The sequence below is a fragment of the Zea mays genome, chromosome 2, assembly GCF_902167145.1.
Source record: "Zea mays cultivar B73 chromosome 2, Zm-B73-REFERENCE-NAM-5.0, whole genome shotgun sequence".
Taxonomy (NCBI): Eukaryota; Viridiplantae; Streptophyta; class Magnoliopsida; order Poales; family Poaceae; genus Zea; species Zea mays.
Window position 1 is genome coordinate 236,543,262 of NC_050097.1, and position 7,353 is coordinate 236,550,614.

Below are 7,353 nucleotides of genomic sequence, written 5' to 3' on the forward strand. Positions count from 1 at the left end.
CAGTCTCAACTGAGCAGTTGTCACACTCGGGTTTTACGGGTCCAAAACTCGGGCGTGAAATAATCACCAGGTGTGCTGGGACCAAGCCTCACACATATGATGAATAATGGTACAAAAACAAATGTCACATCTTTACTATATAATAGGAGTTCTCTACAAAATAAATAAATAATTACATCACAAGGAGACAACGATCCAACAACCCAAAGTTGACTGGGAGACGACGGCCTAAACTTCTCACGAACTCGCCACAACATCCTCCATGCGCCTTATCCCGCGGTACCTGTTCTTGACCTATGGGGGTGTGTGACAGCAAGAGTGAGCTCACATACGTTCATCGCTCAACAAGTTGTGGGAAATAATGTGCATGAACTCGCCAAAGGTGGGAGCTCATGTGAAGTGTAAGGCTTACCAAAGAGGATGGGTGAAGATGAGCATTGCTTTTAAAGTTGGTCAAAATTTTATTAGCAATTACTAAGTATAAGTAAATACCAACCCAGTTAAGTAGTAGAACAAAAGTGATAACAACACCCTCAATGCAATGCATATGACAAATTGAATTTAGTTCCATAAATTAATCATGTGAGGGTCCGAGTTGCTCATGACCATGAGCACGGCTGATATACCAGTTTTACGCTCTGTAGAGGTTGCGCATCTTTACCCACAAGTCATGTTACCCATTTTCCATGGGGTTGATTGGACCTCATACACCTCTACCGAGGAAGCGAGGCAGGGTACCACTACGAGGCCTTTACAAAATTCCACTAGCTTTAGAAAACCCGCTACGGTTTCTAGGAAGCTCCAATGCAGGGATCCCTCGCCTGCCGCCATCACAGCAAAAATCAACCCAAGGACCTCCCTACACTGACAACTCCCCTACTGTCCTTGCCCCTTTTGGGTAAGGTAGTCATCTACTAGCTTTCCTAAATAATCAGCCAAGGGCGTCCCATACCACCCTTGTGGTAGCACTGTTTTCTCGGGTGGTTCTTCATGTTCCAATTAACATAATGATCTTAACATGAACAGTAAATAACAACTGATAATAAAAGTATAATCATGAATAGTGTGTATCTCTATACCCAAAACCACATAAAGCAATAGCAGGTACTACCCAAAAAATCAGTGGTAAACAAGGTATAAAGATAGTCAAACTAGGGTAACCTATTGGGTCCCATTAAAATTAACCTATGCAGATCATTATGATTAATAAGAACATGATTGGGTAAAAAGAAGTGATAAAGGGCACAACTTGCCTGAGACTTGAGATTCCAGGTACCAACTTGCTTTTCAGATGACTCGTGACCTCGCGCTAGTCGTAGCAATACAAACAAACATGGTATAGGCAAAATTAACATCACACCAAACATAAGAATAAACTGCATAATAATAATCTACGCGTTGCTACGAGATCGTGGGATCGAGAACCGCTAAATTCGGGGTTACGGTTATGAAGTTATGGTTTTCTGAAGATCCATGTGGTTAAGTATAGAATAGACTAAGTGCAACATTTTAACCTATATTTCATGACAAAAAAAGTTACCAGATGATAATAATATTATTGTGAGACTAATGCAACTAGGATGGATCAAAACGGAGCTACAATTATTGAGTTATGAATTTCTGGAGTTATTTAATGCTTGATATAGACTAATTCAGATGAACAATTTTAATCTAATTTTCATGGCTAAACAGAGATACTAGGTGATATATGATATTAAAACAAAATTATTGCAACTGGAATGAATCAATTTGGAGCTAAAATGAATTAAATATGAATTTCACAAGTTTCTAGTATTGTTTTTGTATTAAAAATCATTTTCTAAAATAAATTATGAATTTCCTCATGCTTCTGGACTGCGGACACAATTTTAACAAACTCTAGGGGGCTCTGCATAAATTCCAGGACTAAACGGTAATGGTCTTAACCCTGACTTGGACGACGAGTTAGTTTAGGAAAAGCCGAGGGGCCTTTCTGCAACATCGCACGGCCGAAGGGGTATCGGCAACTATGGGCCGTTGGATCTATATGCTACGGTTGCGATTAGATCTTAATAAGACCCGAACTGGTATCGGATACGGACCATCAAATTACCATCCAAGGGTCGGGATCTAACGACACTAGCGCTCCCGCTCACCCACACATCCGCAGATCCACGGCTCCTATCCATTAGCGCGAAGGGGTATCCACGACTTAATCACAGTCGTCTGATAAGATCAAACGACGCACGTCCTTTCGCCTTCCCCCAACCTAGTGTGCGGCGGCGCCATGGCCGGCGCAGGCGCATCAAACTCCGTGGAAGCCCTACGAAAATGATGTGGAGACTTAAACGAACACGCAGGGGGTTTCCTTACCTACAATCACGCAGTGGGATCTGCTGCCCACGGAGGAGGGTGGGTCCGCGGCGGCGTCGGACCATGGCGAGGAATTGCGGCGTCGCCTGCCCACAATCGCGCCCGGAACGACCATGTGCACCACTAGTGCGACTCCCCAAAGCTCCTAGGCCCAGATTCGAGGCCTCATCGGTGACGCAAACCCGGGTCGACGGCAACGGCTTCCATGACCCACGCGGCGGCCAATATCTCACCCAGCAACGACTCTAACTTTTTCCCCCACCTCCCATGTTTGGTCATTGGCTAGATGGTCGAGGGAATGCAGCTACGATACTTATACGCAGGTAAAGGGAAGCATCCAGGTGTTAGGTCCAAGCTTGGTTGCAATGAACACCGCGATCTACGGAGAGGTTGTAGCCCGTCAGTCCGTTCTGGTTGAGGAGACGCAGCTGATGCAATGGGGGCCACCAGCCATGGATAGATGATCAACACTTGCGATCAGCCCAAGCGCACGCGCGAAGAAAGTGAGGCTGACGGCACGGGGGTTGTTGCGCAAGCTCTGCATTCTGTTCTAACGGAGTCCGCGCGAGAAGGAAGGTCCTGACGATCCGGCCCCACGAGTCAGCGAAACAGGCTGCGTCCACGAGCACACGCGAGTGAGTTAGGAGTTGGGGCCCACTGGCCAGTGGTCGACGCGGCTTCACTGGCCAAGCGGGGCCACATGTCGGCGCCGGTCATGACCGCGAAATACTGGGCCGTGAAGGAGGGAATATGGAGATGGGCCGAAATGGGAGGTGGTTAGCCCAACGTGATGTTTTCTTTTTCTTTTCTTATTTTCTTTTCTCTATTCCCAAATTCCACTTTAAATTCAACTTTAAATTCAAATCTTGTGCTAAATTTATCCCCAAATTATATTGCTAAATTAAAAGTACCAATTTTGGAGATATATAAATTTTCTTTATATTTTATATTCTTTCTCTTTTCTTTCCTTCCCTATTTTCAAACCTAAATTTTAATTTGGGGTTCAATCCACATCTCAAGTTATTATTATATTTTTATTAATATATTTATGACCATTACTTAATGTACAACAAACAAAATTCCAACATGATGCATTAAATATTTTTATTAGATATCTTGTCCTTTTGATTAGGGTTAATCCCATGTTATAATAATGAGATGGCAACCCAAATGATGATATCCTTTTCTTTACTTTATTCACAAAGTGGGTTTTACAGCAGCTTAAGTAGATCCCCAAGAAAAGTGAACGAAACGTGCTGAACTGAAATCTAACACCTCACGATCACAGTTGTCTATTTTCATCACTGATCGAAATCCAAAAAAACATGACGCCTGATGACTGTTTTCTCTCTCTTTTTCGGTCAAGATCTGACGTTTTCAGATCATGCAGCAATTAAGGAGTTCTGCGGAGAGGCGAGAGCTTACTCACGAAAAATGGAGAAACATATCTTGGCCTTGTATTTGCAGTAGTGGTGACAGTGCTCTGGCCGGAGCCCGAGCTCCTCCATGATGTCGGCGATAGGGAGTGGCTGACGAGATGTAGATGTCCGTCGACACCAGCGATGCCACATCCGGCCAGATCGTCTGGCTTGGCATTGGCATCTCAAGCAGCAGCGGCGGCGAGACGACGACGCTGAATTTCACGAGACGGTTTGGTTTGGGCACCGTCGATCGCGGTGAATTTGGCGCGCAAGGAAAGCTCGCTCACGCGCAAACCAGAGTACTCGGGATAGCGATGACGTGGAGACTCGGGTGGAAGCAAGGGGACGGAAGCGCTGGTTGGCTAGCAGCCTAGCACGGCGTGTGGTCGCTCCGCTCCCACCACCTTCAACGTTGACGCACAGCCTCGAAGACCCATTAAGCAGCGTCACCGGCCTCGGAGGGGTACTATTCATCCTTATCGATAGCGGCTAGCGCAGAGGCTGCTGGGGAAGCGGAGTGGAGACGACTGGAGGGCGAGGCGTCGCGAGAGAGGCGGATGGATGGCGGCCGGGTGGGGCAGGCGGATGGATGAGGACGACGCGAGAGGCGCGGGGCGCACCGATGGACGGTGCTAATTTGATGGGTACACATGGACGGTCGAGATTGACGCGAGGCAGAACCAAGCGTGGCAGGCTACCCCTTACAGTCTTAATATAGTAGTATAGATTTCAGTTTTCATATTTAACAATTTAGGGACTAAAATAGAATAAAATAGTGGAACTAAAAATTAGACCCTAAAAACAAACACCCCTGACTCATTTATTCCTGCAATATTTGTACTCATTAACAATAGAATGATTTACCAGAAATCATTCTTTTGTTTCTTTCAGGTCACATGACTGATACGATACAAATAGAATGATTTACCAGAAAGATAAATTGTTTATATGCATAGTAAAAATAAGTAACATTATAATTTTTGAAGCTATGCATTGTGATGCCCCTGGCCGGAGGCGAGATGTTGCCCCGACGTGAGCTACCTTCGATCGTCGTGCACGACGAGAGTCAAGACGTGGGTGGAGTTCTTTTTTTGCATATTATGTCCGCTACAGCACAGGTGCTTCAGTACACATGTAGACTAAAAGAAAAATAGTTCTGAAACGCCAATCCTCTTTACACCAGCCTTGGACAAACTGGATGCAGATTTCTTTATTGTGTCAAGTGCCTGGACAAACATGGCAAAGTTTATTATGCCAATAACAGTCTAGAGCATTGGAGTAGTTGGAAACATAAATCACGCAGTACTCAAAAGTCCCAGTTTAGTGGAAGATTTTGAACATAATAAGTTTAGCTTTCAGTCCCTAATACTAGGCTGAGTGAGATGGTAAAAATACATAAGCGCACCAGTGAACAGAGAATAACTTGTAAAATTTGCTGCAAGTGCACCCTGCCCCCACATTCATAAATTCTAGAAAAAAACAGAGAAATCTTAAGTACTCCCTCTGTTTCTTTTTAGTTGTCGCTGAATAGTTCAATTTTGCACTATTCAGCGACAACTAAAACGAAACGTAGGGAGTAACAACAAGTTGGTATGTCATTGAAACAGCCACAGGAATTTACCCACCACCAAACAACATACACATGTAAAATCCCAAATCATAGGAGTAAGAATACTGAAGGCTCTTCTCGGAGTAAATAAACTAAAAGATAAATCAAATTAAATTAAATCAACCACAAGATAAAAATCCAAATACTAAACAGGCTGGGCTCAGTTGGACAAAGTCTACCAGTCTAATGACAACAAAGGAGCTTCATTACATTCCAAACAGCCCCAGAGTAAATAAATCCTCCAATCATTCGATTGTTTGAATTTGAAATTTGATTGGGATTTGAAACCTAAAACTGAAAAATGGAAAAGAAGAAAGGGCCGTTTCCCTGGCTGCGGCCCAGCTTCTCTCCCCATCTCCTCGAGCGTGTGGGGCACCTGCCGGCCCAACTTGCCCAGCCGATCAGTTAGCATCTCTGTCCTGTGGGGCTCCGGTCAGTTCTCCTTGAGTCCGCCATGGACTTCCTGTCCAAAGTCCGAAGAACTCGATCGACAGACTATATATGCGGGCCGAGGCACAGCCCCCTCGTCCATCAAATCTAGAAGTAACCCGCCAAGAACCGAGCGCCGTCGCGTGTATCTCAGCCGTCTGCGCCGCCTGTTTCTCAGCCGTTCGCCACAAAATGCTGGGTCTCCAAATCAGGACCGTCATGGCGGAGAACATGAACTCGGAGCTAAACATGATAGGCTCCTTGCTCCCGTTGTTCCCCTGCATCACCTTCGACGTCGAGTACGCGGGCACACTGCACCGCTCGTCCGCTGCGACGCGAATCGCCCCGAGCAAGCAGTACGCCCTCGTGAAGAAAAACGTTGATGCGGTGCCCATCGTGATGCTCGGCATCACGCTCTCCAACGAGTACGGGAACCTCCCGCTCACAGCGGACGGAGAAGGACGTCTGTTCCAGCTCGCGTGGGAGGTGACGTTCTCGGACTTCGACCCCCGGCGCGACCGCCACGCCCCGGAGTCCGTCACGTTCCTGCGCTCACAGGGCGTCTGCTTGGACAAGGCCCGAGCGCGCGGCGTGAGCTCCGCGGCGTTCGCGGCCAAGCTGGCCGCCATACTGTCGGCGACGCCGCGGCCCAACGAGCTCACCTGGGCGGCGTTTGGTGGAGCATACGACTTCGCATATATGCTGAAGATTCTCACGGGCGGCCAGCCGCTGCCGGAGACATGGCACGAGTTCATGGCCCAGACCCATGCTCTTCTCGGCGGCGGCCGGGTGTTCGACGCCAAATACATGGCGGAGCACTGCGAGCGAACGGACTTAGGTGGTCTAGGTCTGAGGCGCATGGCCGCCACCCTTGGCATGCGGTGGGACTTCCCGGAGTTGCCCTTCCTTGCCGGGCGGAAGAGCCACATCGCTTGCTTCATCTGCACCATTATGAGGAGACGCATCCTGTATCGCGACGGTGGTGATATACTTGTAGGTCTACTCGATGGTATACACTGGTAGCATCTTTGAACGGTGATTACAGCATAGTCAACTCTAGATTATAATATACTCTTTTAGCTATCCAAATGGGTTAGATAGGTGTTAGTATAGGGTATATTTTATAGATTAAAATGATTGTGGGCTGCGCCCCAAACAATTATAGTTAGTAGATAGGTTTAATTTGCTTCTATAATCATGGTTGATTTATTCATTACGCTTGTAACCGTCTATGTATATCTATCTATTTATATATTTAGTAAAAAAAAGTTAAGCGAATTAAAAATTAGGACAGAACTGTGCTCTGCCAAAAAAATTCAATCATGAAAATAAATGCTTCAGCATCTATAGAATGTAATGACATAGCTGCTTCCCCTTTTCATCCGTGGAGATAAATGCTGGAGCGGGGTTGCCTAGCTTGGTAACTAATTTACTCTAATCTAATATACTAACAATTATAATGTTCAATATCTCACATTAAAAAGGTGTTCAGTTGTATAAAAAACAACAGTTCAGATTTGCATAAAAGGTATAGAAAAAAAA